The following is a 15,372-nucleotide window of genomic DNA, read 5'->3' as shown; positions in this document are numbered from 1 at the left end:
TTTATATTTTTGCAGCAATGTTTTCCCCTGGCAATTGCAGAGAATAGCAAGGTGGTTGTGACTTGGGTTATGATAACATCTGCCCATAACCTGCATTTACTGCTTTTATAAATATGTGGATAACATGGAGGATTTTTCCGTTCTTCTAAATATTTTCTTGCCAAGGTGACACTGTTTAATTCCCACCTCCAAAGAGCTTTAGTTTTACAGATGCATTTTCACTCTTTTCATGGAGATGTTATTAATATGCAGTGTGAACTGAGTTTCCTAATGTCCTGGAGTGTGATGTTTCAAGGTGGTTGCAGCCACACCAGCACATCTGAGACATGATTATTTCCCCTCCCTCATTGTTGACTTGTGCTCACCTGTTAAAAACTTTGTGGAGAATAAGAACAAAAATGCCATGTTGTATTGACCCAGGGATCAGCCCAGGGGATTAGTCTGCCTCTGGCAGGAACTTGTGGTGGATGCAGGAGGAAAAGGAATGGGAAGGAAATGATGAGTAAATGCATTCTTTCCTGAGTCCCTTCTCCCAGTTTCCAGCTTGTAAGCCTGGAAGCATCCTTGAGGCAAAGTTGCATCCAGTGTTAGTACTCTGTGTGAGACTTGTCCTCCATTACCTGAACACAATTGCATCTTTTTGACTGCCACAGCATCCTCAAAATCTGAGTACTACAATTTTGCTATGCATTGTCAGAAAAAGTAATTGTTTTTATTTTAACACTGTAACTAAATTATCTAATTGAGTGTCCCTTAAGTTTTCTGTTATGAGAAGTCATAACACTTCTCTTGTTACCCCACTCACAATTTGGCTCCAGAGTGATGAGTGCCTCTCTGCAGTCACCACTCTTCTGAACCAGGTAGTGCCTGCAAGCTCTCCTGGGTCTGGCTGAGATTGAGTTAATTCTCTTCACAGCAGCCTGTAGGGTGCTGGTTGGGATTTGTGACCAGACCATGTTGATAACACAGGGATGTTTCAGCCCATACACAGCATCAAGGCCCTCTCCACTTCTCACACTGCCTCACCAGTGAGTGCACAACAGGTTGGGATGGGACACAGCCAGGACAGGTGACCCCAGGTGACCAAAGGGATGTCCCACACCACATGATATCTCAGCAATAAGAGCTGAGGGCAGAAGGAGGAAGGGGTTACATTTGGAATTATTGTCTTGCCAGGTCACTGTTATGTGTGATGAAACTTTGCTTTCTTGGGTATGGCTGAACACCTGCTGCCTGTGGGAAGTGGGGGAATGAATTCCTTGTTTTATTTGGCTTGTGTATATTTTATTCTGCCTGTTAAACTGCCTTTATCTGAACCCATGAGTTTTCTCCCTTTCACCCTTCTGTTTCCGTCCCTTTCCTACTGAGGGAGGTTCAATGCCTGGCTGTGTGGGGCTGAGCTGCCTCTTGGGGTCAACCCACAACTCTTTAATACATTCCAGTGCAGTAGATGCTCTGTGCCTCTGACCCTGCCCTTCTGCCCTCTTTGTATCATCTCTAATTTTGCTGCATCTCCTTCCCAAAGGGAACCAGAGCTGCACACAGTGATAAAGAAATGGCTCCAACATTGATTTCTATGACTGAGTCATGATTACTGTTTGTTAAGGAATACGTACTGAGGGATCTTAATTGATGATCCTTATTTAATATTCTCTTTGACTTTTGACCATTATGTAGCAGCAAGACAGAATTTTCATGGAATTATCTAAAGGCACCTTTCTGAGTGAACACATTTTCTATATTTGCGGCTCCTTTTATGCCATGTAGACTTACAGCTGGGGGTTTTGCTCCTCATCTTTTGACAGGCAAAGCTTCCAGAACAAAACTGACTTAAATCAAAATGAACTTCAGCAAAGAATGCATCAGGACTCTCTGAATCTCATTCAGAATGTGTTCAATTTCTTCTTTTCACAACACACTACCTTGGAAGTTTACAGCACAGAAGTCCTGTGAATTTACATGAAATATCTGAGCAAAAGGAATTACTGAACATGAATCTGAATCTCTCTGTCAGTAGAATATTCTTTTCTGTAACACATGACATAGCAGAAGTATTTTGAGTTGACTGAAAAGTAATTTATAATAAGTAGAAAACAGAATGTAATAAGTTGTATATAATATACATTTCTTTTCACATCCATCTTCCTTTGAGCCTCTCATTTTTTTTCTTATGTGTTTTTGCCCCTGAATTAGGAAATACTGCAATTACAGTCAAGTAAAATCAATGCACCCCTTAATTAGTGTAATTAGATTCCTAAGGAAATGAAAAAAGAACCCCACAACCCACAACCCAAGGCAAAACAAAACCAAAACCAACAAAACAAAAAAACTCCAACTGAGCAAACAAAAAAAAAACCCCAAACCAAACCAAATTACTGAAAACAGTTACTTCAGCTACAGAGTTTTGATGTGGTTGTATTTGCAGAGGTTGTAACAGAAAGCCTTTTCTTTTAATAGAAATGGTTTTATTTCAATAAATAAAAACATAAATTCTAATTCTCAAATACTAGCCATAACTCCTATTCATTAGGAGTTAATTCATCATGATCAGAATATTTAAGAGACCATGAGAGGAATTTCAGCGAAAAGCAATTCATGCTTATTAGTTTGTCATGGATTATCAGAACAGTTTAGAAATGGAAAAAATATGAGCAGGAGAATAATCTCATAGAATTCCTTTTAGTTAAATCAAAGTCATAAAAATATTTATGAAGGACTTTTCTAGAGAGACATGTGGTCAATGGTTGCTAAGTGTTCTAAACCCAACAGAAATTCCACCATTCCTCTCTTTGAAAATACATAATAATTAATAATAAGTTAAAAGATAAGGTAACATCTTATCTTCAGGAACATCTGAGAGCTTAAAGTAATGCTTTCCAAACTCAGATAAACTCAGAGTGCCATTACCAGTTTGAAAAATACTGTGGCAAATAAGTTCTGTAGTTGCTTCCCCTCTCTATCCAGTCCCAGTGATCCTGAGCCACAGCTGCCTTTGGAGGCACTGACCTGCCAGAGCCAGCCCTGCTGTGGTGAGGAGATGCCTCTTTAATCACTGCTATTTTGACTGGCCAGTATCCATCTAGCCAAGTCCTCCCAAAGTCTGCCTTAATCATGAAAACAGTGGGTTTTTCCATTCTGCTTTCGTCTTCACTTTTACTTCCATACTACAGGTTTTTTCCTTGCTATTTGTTTTTTTTCCTTATATCTAAGACTGATTATCTTTCCAACACACACTTCTGTAGCTGTTCTGATTTTGGGTTTCACATAATTGCAGTTCAGGTACAGTTATGACACTTCATAACTTCAGAACTTGCAAGAAACAAACCTTGCACTAATGGAAAGGTAATTTTCTGCAGGAACAATGAGAGGAGGAATACAGATTCTAATATTCCCTCTTCCTCTAATTGGCTTTAAAATTTACATTATTTTATTTGGGGACACTTCATTCATTTGTTGCTGATGTTTAACTGGTTGTTGTGTATTTTGCCATTGCACTTACAATGATTTCACTTTTAGTGGATTTTAGTACTATACACTCAAGTGTATTTCAATTCTCCAACACAAAAAAATTTCTTTCCCCTTCTCTGCTTTTGTGCTTTTGCAATAAATATTTCTTGCAAAACCTTCACTTATGGAAATAATGGACTACTTTTCCCTAGAGTATTTCCCAGTACAGAAAGCATGACATTCAGATAAGCATTTCCCAGAAGAAGCATACCACACTATTGCCATTAAAGTGTCTGGCATCAGGCTCATGTCAGTGATAAATTATTTGTTATTTTTGATAATGCAGGGCTGTGATTTTCCTACCTTCACCTTTGTAATGAAAATCCTCAAATCAACCTTAAATTTGAAGTTTTAATTTGTATCTTTAGAGCCACTTGACTATCTGAAGTATTTCTCTCATTTTTGCAGGGTTGAGCAGCAGTTGAGTTATTTGCAAAACAAATCTTAATGCTATACTAATATCTTAAATAAAATGTGGTGATCTGGAAGTCCTCCGGCACTCTTGGTTTTTTCCATAGAATCAGGGGATCATAGAATGTTGTGAGTTGGAAAGGACCCAAGGATCATAGAGTCCAACTCTTACCCAAGAGTCACACCCTGTGCCTGAGAGCAATGTCCAAACACTTCTTGAGCTCTGCCAGGCTGGTGCTGTGACCACTGCCCTGGGGAGCCTGTTCCTGTTCCCAGCCACCCTCTGGGGACAGAACCTTTTTCTAAAATCCAACCTAAACCTCCCCTGTCACATTTCAGGTCATTCCCTCAGGTCCTGTCACTGTCACCACAGAGCAGAGATCAGTGCCTGCCCCTCCTCTGCCCCTCACAGGGAGCTGTGACTGCAGTGAGGTCTCCCCTCAGCCTCCTCTTCTCCAGGCTGAACAGAACAAGTGACCTCAGCCACTTCTTGGTTCTCCCTCAAGGCCCTCACCATTTCCATGTCCTTCCTTTGGACAATTTCCAATAGCTTTTCCTTCTTGTGCAGCCCAAAACTGCACACGATGCTCGAGGTTAGACCACACCAGAGCAGAGCAGAGCAGGACAATCCCCTCCTTGGGCCAGCCAGGGGTTTTGTGCCTGAGGTACCACCAAGGTCCGTTTGATCCTTTTGGCCAATTTGAATCTAATTCTTGAATAAAATCTTTAAATCTTCACTGATTGCTCCTGTCTGCCCACGCAGGCTCCGTTTGCAGGCAGAGGGTCAGTGCCTTGTGGTCTGGCTCTCAGAGCCATGACAGCCTGTTCTTTCTGGATTTAGTAAGGATTATTCTTGAACAACGCCAGATAATAAATTTCCTTCTTAATATGAATTTTTGTAGCCTTTTTCATTAGGAGCCCCTCACAGTGATCAAAGCTCATCCTCAGTTGCCCATTAATCATGTGTTATGCCATAGCAACAGCTCCCATGAGTGGGTTTGCTTCATGAAGGTTTCCATCAAAATGAAATTTGAACATGTTTTTAGCAGACATTTATCCATAAATATTAGCACATGGTTACTCCAAATGTAATCTATGAAACTTCTCATCTGCTGAGTACATCAGTGAAGTAAGACAAGGCATAAAGTTTCAAAGTAAATAAATCTGCTCAGATAAATCCAAGTCTGCCTGCTCTGACAGTTTTTAAACAAAACTTGTAATTGTGCAATTTCTTGTGGTCTGCAGTTGTGTTTGCTGTGTGCAGTTTGTAGAACAGGTAATTCAATTGCTTCTTGGACAGTCTCAAAATTTGGTCAATGAGTTTAAAGCAAAGCTTGGTTATAGAGTAATTTCTTATCTCAGCATTAAGATTATTGTGAAAGCAAACACCAAGGGAAAAACAACATAATTGATTTTTTGAAATAATTTCATTTGCTGCTCAAAGAAAACAAGTGGAATATTTGGACTGTTAATCTCTCATTCAGTAGCTCCAGTAAAAGACATCAAATTGTAAGGACACTATGGAAAATCAGTGAAGGATGATAAAGATATTTGCAATACCAGCTGAGTTGCTGCTGAGTTACCAAAAACATATTTAAGTTAATTTCATGGCACAATATCCATGGTTTAGTGTATTCAGTAAGTTAATATTGAATTATTTCAAGTTATAAGAAAGTGCCTCAGAAGCCAGGCAGCACAAAATAATTATCATTATGTGCTGACAGGACAATCTCTTTTTTTCACAGACCTTGACTAAGCAAGTCACTCATGTGCTTGCTTTGCTGGGAAAACACATTTGATTAAGAATCCCATGAACATGAAGCATGTGCCCAAGATACAGTATGAGCAGTCATCACCTGATTTTTCAAGAGAATTAAATAGACTTTGGATCAAGTCCCAGACTGCAGTGGTCTACCTCCTTACAACAAACATTATCTTAGCTAGCAAGATCTTGAAAAGGTCCTGACATTTTATTTTATAAAAGCTACATAACTCAACAGAGTAAAGAGAGGGCATACAAGACTCCATATGGTTAGTTATTGGAGGTCCTGAAAGTAATATTATATATTGTTAAAATGTTACCTTCTGTTGGTTTTATCTTCCAATTATTTGAGCTTGTGGTTTGTCACTAAAAGTAACACTCAAGAACAGGCTGAGGTGGTCATTGGGTGCAAATGTTCAGTGTACACCTCTCAAGCTGGATTTTTTTTCAAGCAAACTGGAATAATGTTATAATTCATACTTTTGTGTGTGCTAGAGCACAGTTCAATTATGCAAATATTAATTTGCATCATTTACATGACTCAGTGGTGAAGGCTCTTAAAAACATCACCTACATAGAGCCCAAAATGAAAGAAGAATCAGAGAGACTTACGAAATGATATCAATAAATTTTCACTCACAGTAACTGTGTATTGTATTTCTACCACAGCCAAATAACAGATGCAAGAACTGTTTCCTTTGTTATCCTTCATGTGAGATTTTCTGTGAACACAACACTGAGTGGATATATAAAAAAAATCAAGTCATTTCACACAGAGCAGTCATTTAAGTGTCCATTTATTTAATCTTATTAAGAAGTACAACCCATATCCTTCCAGTGGTGAATTAAATTGATCTCTTTTGCCTGTTTATCTTGCTGCTTTTATGTTTGAGCTCTCTGACATCAAAGGGATGGATGTCTTTAGACAGGAGACACTGTTTGGTGTTCTGCAGCTAAATAGCTGTGACCTACAAATATGTCAGCACTAGCACAAGGATCACTGTACAAACAATAGCAGAAGTTAATTTCCTCCAAATTTTGTTTAAAGAGATGTTTTAAAATGTTTGATATATGGGCAGAAAAGGCTTATACGTATGGCAAATTCTTCTTTAGTCAATTCTGGTCTCTTTTATGCTCCCTACGAGGCTGTCAGCTCTCATTAACATCAACACTAAAGCTTTGTATGTCTTAGTTTTGAAGTTTAACAGTTTACAGGGAAAACAAACCTTGGACATTTGTTTCTACAGAATAGACTATAACAAAATGAGATGGGCAGTAGACTCTAATATAATACAGCTATAGTCAGAATTGAATGCCTTTTGGCTAATATGCTAACAAGCACTCCATGCAGTCTCAGAACCCTGAGAGAGGGAAGATACTCGTATCCATAGCAGCAATTCACAGTAACCAGTCTCTGTTTCTCCTTTTCTGTCTATTGTGAGGATCTGCTCAGCAGGGAGGAAGGAAACCAACATCCCATTTGCTGCTTTGTTAATAGGAAAGTGGAGAGATTAATCATTAAAGAACAAAATGCAATATATTTTGTGGGAACAGTGATGCTATCAGGAAGAGCAACACAAAGGGCACCTACAAGAGTAACAGTGTTGGGGATTATGGCATCTGAGATAAAAGTCAAGATTGAATTTCTAGTAGTTTCCAAATTATTAGCATGTTTCAAATTTCTATCTAAGTGTCTTGAGGTACAAAAAACATCTTCTACAACCCCTGCAATCAAGCTGTTAAATATTTTTAGTAATATTTATTCCCTTATTAGAAGAGTGGTTTAACCCTGCTAATAATCAATGTTCAAATATCCCAGGCTCCAAAAAAAATAAATGGAACCTTTTGGGGCGTGAGGGATGCATCAGCTCTCCCATGGACACATGTTGGGAGAGCTGGGGTTGTTCAGCCTGGAGAAAAGAAGCCTCTAGAGAGACCTTAAAACACCTTACAGTACCTGAAGGCGCTCCTTGAGAGAACTGGAGAGGGACTTTTTACAAGGGCATGGAAGGATAGGGCAAGAGGAAATAGTTTTAAACTGAAAGGAGGTAGATTCAGATTAAATATTGTTAATAAATTCTTCTCTGTGAGGGTGGCTATGCCCTGGCCCAGGCTGGCCAGAGAAGCTATGGCTGGCCCATCCCTGGAAGTGTTCAAGGCCAGGTTGGGTGGGGCTTTGAGAAGCCTGGTCTAGTGGAAGGTGTTCCTGGTGTGGGGGGTTGAAATGAGATGGTTTGTAAGGTCCCTCTTATCCCAACTCATTCTGTGGTCGGTCCTAGAAGAGTATTTCAATACCCCCCTGTTAATGTGACTTTCGGGCTTCCTCTCATGAGTTGTTTCCATCAGATCAAGTGTTCTGTGGTTACTGCTACAATTGCAGACCAAACACACAAAGCCAACAGGCACTCAGAGAAGAAGAAGATGAAATGCCAAGATGGTAACTCTCAGAGCAAGAACCCAGGTTGTTAGTTCAGTACTTCAGGGTGGAATCATGATGATAGGCTCATGCTCCCTTATCCTTTGAACTGAACTGGAGACTGGGATGTGATTCACCTCCTGAAAAACTGCTTTCAAAAAAACATGTAGAGAGCTGGAGATGCTCCTTTTCTCATTCTCTGCAAGAGAATTTTCTCGTTTTGTTTTGCAAGGCACAAATATTGAAATGGAGGTAATAAGAGGGATACCAATGTCAGAATGACAGGAACAGTGTGACTTTGGACTGTGGCCTTTCTCTTGTCCTCATGAGTCCAGGAATCCCTGGACCACTCTTTTTCTTCATGGAGCATTATACATCTTTAAAGAAGTTCTGAGTTCATAATAGCCACAGATTTAATATCAGTAAGAAATTCTTCCCTGTGAGGGTGGTGAGGTCTTGGCCAGGCTTGCCAGAGAAGCTGTGGCTAGGCCGTCCCTGGAAGTGTTCCAGGCCAGGTTGGATGGAGCTTCTTTTCTCAAAAAAACCCAAAAAAACAAACAAACAAACAAAAAAAAAAAAATAAAACCCAGAGGCTTCTTTTGACTCTTCTTTTCTTTTCTCTAGATTCTTCTTTTCTCTGAATAACCCTATTTCTGAGTTTATAATATCCAACCCCAACTCCATCCTCTAGTTTTACAATCAGGAGCACCATGTCCTCGAACAAGGCGGATAGGAAAAGTCACAGGGCTTAGACCAGGCAGAATTTTGGCAGGGATTCTCCCTTTCCTAGAAACCATTGGCTCTGGAGTCTCCATAGCATGAGAACATCAGGGATATCTATTCACTATACTCTCTGGTGCATGCTTAAAGGATCAGTTTAAATTATAGAAGCCTGGGAACTGCTCGTGTTATCTATCTGAAAAGACAGAGTAGTGTCAGTGAGTTTACAAAGGAACAGACATAGTTGTAATATTCTCTGGAAAAACACTTCAAAGAGAATTTCTGGAAGAAGATCATGAAATCACAGGCGATAAATCCAACTAATGTTTTTAAAATATGTACAGTTTTGAAACTACTGGATGAAATATGCTCACAGAAAATCAAACACAAAGAAGACCTTTTGTTCTTGGCCTTAGGATTGTTTGGCAGTCCAGATGAAGTGTGAGGTGAGGGACACTCCCACTGCACCAAGGGCAGGAGGTAAACATGCCATTAGTGCAGGAATGGGATGTCCAGAGCCATGGATAGGCTATGAAACAGGAAGAAGATGAGGCAGTGAATAATTTGGTTTCTCTGCTGAGGCTCATGGCATTTCTCACCAGTTCTCAGTAGCTCATTATGCACCAGATCCTTTCTGAAGATGCAGATATCCCTGAGAGTTTTCTGTTAATCAAAGTTCAGAGCAAAATCTTGCACATTGGGTCTAGCTGAGACATCATTCTCTGCCCATGTGCAACTGCAGACTGGGACATGGCATGTCAAAGGTGCTGCCCAATGAACCAAGGCTTGCTACAGATGACAGGAGTGCTAAAACAGTTTTTTTTTTTCTCAATTTTGTCAAAAACAGTCCTATATTGGATGTACGGGACGTAGGGGACTGGGGACATGACTGTAAGGTACGGGCCAGAAGAAATGCTTTCCTTTGCCAGCTCATGTGGGGACCTCCTGAAGATATTTTTATCTGTTGTTAGCTCTGGGGATATTAGGAGATGGTCAGCTTTCAAAATCACTGCTGTTTAATTGGTTGGTTGGTTTTTAACTGTAAAAACTTTATGCTTGTTAATGACCTCAAAATAAAAATAGAGTTTGGCCCTACCAGGCAAGTCACATCTCCTGGTGAGAAGCTGTGCCTTCTCAGCAACTCTAAACTGCACCACTGCAATCCCTGCACCTCCTTTTCCCAGAGCACTCACCAGGTAACTCACGTGCCCTGTCTGAATCAGGAACGCCACACTTAGCAAGGATGTTGCAGTGCACTCCCATTAGTGATGGGATAAATTCTGTTTTCAGTTAAGGCTATGCAGATTTCTGAGCATTGAAACAAAGTATTAGTGTATCAAATATAATTTCCATCATCAGCTACAGAAATCTCAGCTTTTAAGCTGCTGATACAGACTGCTTTTCTACTTTCATTTATGTATCTGGATGTTGTATATTCACAATACACACATGTACACTACCTTAACAATGGAAAAACACTACCTACATGCAACAGATGGCTTCTTAATTCTATTTTGTTTTGTTAGTAAAATATCTATTTAAGTAAATAGTAAGGCCATAATTTATTCAAGATTTTTAAAAAATGCATTATAAGCTGTATAAAGTAATGGAAATATTAATAAAATAATGCATCCTCATTAATGGCAGAAAAAGAATGGAACATATTAATCAGTCGTAATTGAATGAATGGGCACACATTCCAAGATTTTGTCTTGGAAATAACTTTTACATTAAAAAAGAATAAGTCAAGAAATCAGGAGAAAGAAAAACACTATACTGCTCACAATTCAAGAATATTTTCTGCAGGAATCAGTGATAAATGTTTCTTCAGAGCTATTTCTGCCCTGCAGGAGGGAAAAAATATCTAATGAAATACAAGCTGCTGCATAGAGAATGAATGAGTGAACTCATTGAGTAAAGAACATGTCATATATAAAAATGAATCAGATACAGACAGATCAGCACTATGATATTTTAATTACTGTTTATATACAAGAAAAGAAAGAGAACTTCTCAGTGACATACACACAAAACCTAAAAAAAAAAAAAACAAATCACAGAACCACAGAAATAATATTAGAAAATTATTATATTTTAATCTAGTAGTTTTGTTCTAGTTCTACAGACTTCTGCCTTGTCATTTTTTAATCTTAATTTGGCTGGATTTTTAAAAAAGATCAGAGAATCAAAGAACCCTCAATCTTCTGTTCAAGACCTCATGAAATAACTGACTTGCAACTCCTGTCCTCAAGGATTAGCTCAATCTATGCCATTAGTTCATCATTTTTGTTGAGTGAACACTGAAAGACCTCTCCTAATAAACCTTATTAAACAATTTCTGAAGCTTATAGCTTCATCTGTATTAAAAATCTTCCATTAACAGAAATTCATAGAATCACTGGACAACCTTCTTACCAGCCTATTTCTTTTTATTTTGAAATATTCAATAACTTTCCAGTGAGTAGTCCCCTGATAAACTATTTTCTGCTCTAATGGATATAGCAGTTTACACTCAGAAATGAATGTATGCCATTAAATTACTTTAGAGATCCAGTGTACAGTTCATTTTTACTTCATTCTGAATTTTTTACAGAAATGCCAAGTGGCAACTGCAATGGTGATGGAAAACCTTCCTTAAATCATGCCTTAAATCATAATATCCCATAATATTTCCCAGGACATTTTAGTTCTGCTCATTTTTAAAATCTCCACAGAAGAGGGGAAAATGAAACAAATTATACCTTCTTCAATTTCTCACTGCTTAATTACTTTCACTGACATTTGCATGGCAATACTTTTCATACATTTCAGTTTCTCCAGTGCAGGACTGTTTGAGAAAATCACTTAAATAATCATTAGATCATTATCCCCATTCAGAGAGAAAGCATTTAAAATGTCATCACACCACTTATCCCATAAATAAAGCACTCAAAAACTGAGTACAGCTTTATGAGGGCCAAGCAGTACTTTGCAGTTAGTAACTTTTGTGACAATGAAATATAAAGGGGCAGCTCTGTAAGGGTCAGAGATAGGTTTGTGTTTTATAGGAATATGATCTGCATCACTGCCATAGCTTGACTATTCTCTCATTTAAACTAAAGTACTCAGTGCCTTGTTAATGGCACATTTACAGCTTGTTTTTGGCTGTAACATACATGTCATGTATCTCCCATGGCACCTGAAGGTGTGCTACTCTTCCCAGGCACTTTTCCAGAGGACACAGCTCTGTAGTCAGGAGCCAAGGTCAAACACATTTTGTCTTTTGGTTTTCTTCTCTTGGTTTTGAGAGTTTCTGTACAGACACACAGCTCAGCTAGTCAGAATAACCAACTCACCCCTGGTTTCTCCTGTCCCTGAAGTCACTCCATGCCTTTGCTGTCCCTTGCTCATTATAATTGCATTTCACAGTAATTGTTGAGTCAGCAGGTTATGCAGTGGAAAATGGCTTCCTTGGGCAGCATTTACTATCATTTCAAGTAATATTAAAACTGATTTTTACCTTGTGAATGTTAAAGGGGACTGGGCTTTAGACTAGGTCTGGATATATATTTAATAAATGGTGTATTTTTATGGGAGAGGAAGAGGAGCAGAAAGTCTGGTCTGAGTGAATTTGACCATAATGTCAATAAGATGGTGCAGTTTGGAATGAGAAAACATTAAAGATTTTTTTTTTTTCAGACACCGAGTTATCCTCAAAAGTTTTGACTTTTGTTTCCCTTTCATCTACCAAGGTGATAATTACTCGGGATGGCAGTGATTGCTTTTAGAGAGTGCTCCTTTCTCAGCAGAGTAGCAGCATCCATCCCCAGAGCACACTCCATGTCATTAAGGACAAGGCTGGGTGAGAAATGACTGCTCTGCCTCGTAGAAAATCTTCCACTTCCTTTGTTATCCAGATGCTGTGGCCAAGAACTGTGTGTTCAGCCATGGACACACAGTGCAGGCCTGCAGGAAGGGGAAGATGCATCATTTATGCTGCGAGCCAGGACAGTGTCTCGCACTCTTTAAAACAAGCACTTCCTATTTCATGCCTTTGGCCAATTCCACAGCTGGAGAAGGCTTCTGTCCTACTGCACATAAACCTCCTGTGCATTTCAAAGTCTCAGCACTAGAGCAGAATTTCTGTACCTAAATGGAAATAAAAATTTCCTTCATACTATCATCCATCTCAAGCCAAATGTTTTTTTTTCTCTTTCAGGCAGCTGCAGAGAATAAGTGCTAACACAGAAAGGGAAGGATACACCTCTTGTTCCAGGTATACAAATTCAAATAATTAGAGAGATTCTGTTCTCATCTTCAATATTTGGGAGGACATAAGCATTAGGTTTTCCTCATTGCTCTGTTAGACCAGGTGTCACTGCAGCCCCAGCTGTGGTATTTGTAACCCTCCCTTGCCACCCAGGGAAGTTAGTCAGGATGGGAACCTAATCATGCAGGTATTAAAATGCAAGTTGAATTTCAATTTGTCTTTGCAAAGCCACAAAACTTGAAAGATGCTGTCAGGACTTAGGGTAGAAAATAACTCAGGATTAAATGGTAGCCAACATAACAGAAAAACTGGTCCATTTTTTCCTCTGCAGGAGCCAAATGGCACCACCCAAACTCATGCCATGAAAGTGTCTTGCTGGATGGGAACATTAAGAAAACAGAGAAAAAGGACAAATATTTTTGAATTGTCTTTTAAATAGCAATGTATAAAGTGGTGCTATATTACTGGCAGGGGGTCAATCAATGACAGATTTGCTTTGCTCAGTGAGAATTGTGATAGAAATAGCTAATGACTATTTAAAATAATTTCACTTTTTAGTACAAGTCATTCTATATTTACATTCCCTTTAAACAGCTCAATTTATTTCACAGTGTTGTTGCTGTAGTACAGCAATTTGCCCTGGATATTTCACTTAATATTCTTGAAAAATGAGAAGAACTAGAGGAAAAAAATAAAAAAAACCATAAACATTTAACTGCAACAATCCCATCATTTTCGCCTGTGGGAACACAACCTTGCTTTAAACTAAATGAATAATCTGACTCTCTGTAGTCTGTAAAAGCTCATCTGACCAGACATGTCAGCTGTGAACTATTTTCACTGCTTGATATAAGGCATACTGGGCTTGTGCACCATACCTTCAGGTCCTTGTTTGGAATATAACCAAGCTGGCAATCTTTGTTGGCAGTGCCTGCATTTGGAAAAGCTTCAGAAAGTCATTGGGAGATAAAAGTCCCTGGAGATTCTCCTTAGTTCCCTTACTGGCCCTTAATATGCTCATTAAAATGGCAGAGCAGCCCTGTGCAGGTTTATACACTGCTCTCACCCCTCTCATTTCCTGGCTCCTGCAGCTCTCCACTGCAGAGTCAGCCCTGCCAAATGGCCCAGCCTGGATCTCATCCACCCCACACACAGCAAGCACTGAAGGAGTGACACGAGGTACCACACCTGCCACCAGCACAGCCCTGCCACCAGCACACACCTGCCACCAGCACATCCCTGCCACTGCCATACCCCTGCCACTGCCACACTCCTGTCACCAGCCTGCCTGCCTGCCTTACCTGTGCAAGCTGGTGACACAGCCTGAGAGTTTCCATCGGGCAGTTTCCATCATTGGATGCACATTTGTTTGGTCAGTTTTCAATACAAAACCTGCTGCCTGGAGCTAATTATGCCAGCGGCCTTTAATTCTCTACCTGGCATTCTTTTCAGGATTTCACCCACCATTTTCCTCCCTTACCAATTCCAGATGTCCCAGAGTTTGAAAACAAGTGGGATTTCCAAAATGTACAGCTTGGTCAAACTGGTTTGGAGACTAAAGCAATACTGTGGTACTCACCTCACTGACTTTCTCACTCTCTTAAACCCTCTTAAGGATCTGGCATCACAAACCATGTGTTCCCTTCAGTTGCACTCATCCAGTCAGAAAGTACCTACAAACCTCTCTTCCTCCTCCCCAGCATGGTATAAAAAGGAATATTTGAAAAGCCTGTTCTCTTCCCTAAGGCTCCTCAAGATGCTGTGAGATTCTCAGAAGACTAACGTTTTCTTTCAGCATTCCTGGGTACGTTTTACTGACTCCTTTTCACTTTTAAACTTTCTATTGTCTTTCTTTTATGCTCTGTTTGAGCTCTTGACTTCTGCCTAAACTGGTATGTCTGCATGCAGTGATGTAAACCTCAATTATTCTAACTTTCCATTACTTACTTACATTAATTGTGTATTAATACATTCATAGCCACTGCATTATTCTCTTGAATAACTTTTTAAAAGACTACCTCCACTGTTATTACTACAGATAATTTAACTAGAGCTATATCAAAGGGTTTCCCACATGTTATTTATGAATTTCTGTTCTAATAATTTGAGGTACAGACTCTTAATGAGGTAGGAGATGCTATTTTTATAATTAGCTATAATAAATATGCAAAGGGCAGCTTGGCTAAATAGTGTCTTGATGATGGAAATTACTAAATAGAAATACATTAAATCCAACATAGCAAGTTAAGATAAAATTGTAAACAGCAGTTTAGCATATAAAAATAACCATCCAGGCCTGTAGAAGAT

General features: G+C 39.3%; 1 long non-coding RNA gene across 1 annotated transcript; it reads left to right on the top strand.

The window, feature by feature from the left end:
- Positions 1 to 7,855: 7,855 nt before the first annotated feature.
- LOC135286962 (uncharacterized) lies at positions 7,856 to 14,839 on the top strand. Its single transcript, XR_010350919.1, has 3 exons — positions 7,856 to 8,141; positions 13,015 to 13,071; positions 14,812 to 14,839. It is a non-coding gene; the product is annotated as an uncharacterized LOC135286962 (long non-coding RNA).
- Positions 14,840 to 15,372: the final 533 nt, after the last annotated feature.

The sequence above is a fragment of the Passer domesticus genome, chromosome 1, assembly GCF_036417665.1.
Source record: "Passer domesticus isolate bPasDom1 chromosome 1, bPasDom1.hap1, whole genome shotgun sequence".
NCBI lineage: Eukaryota > Metazoa > Chordata > Aves > Passeriformes > Passeridae > Passer > Passer domesticus.
The sequence above is the reverse complement of the archived record's forward strand: the minus strand, read 5'-3'. Positions and strand labels throughout refer to the sequence as shown.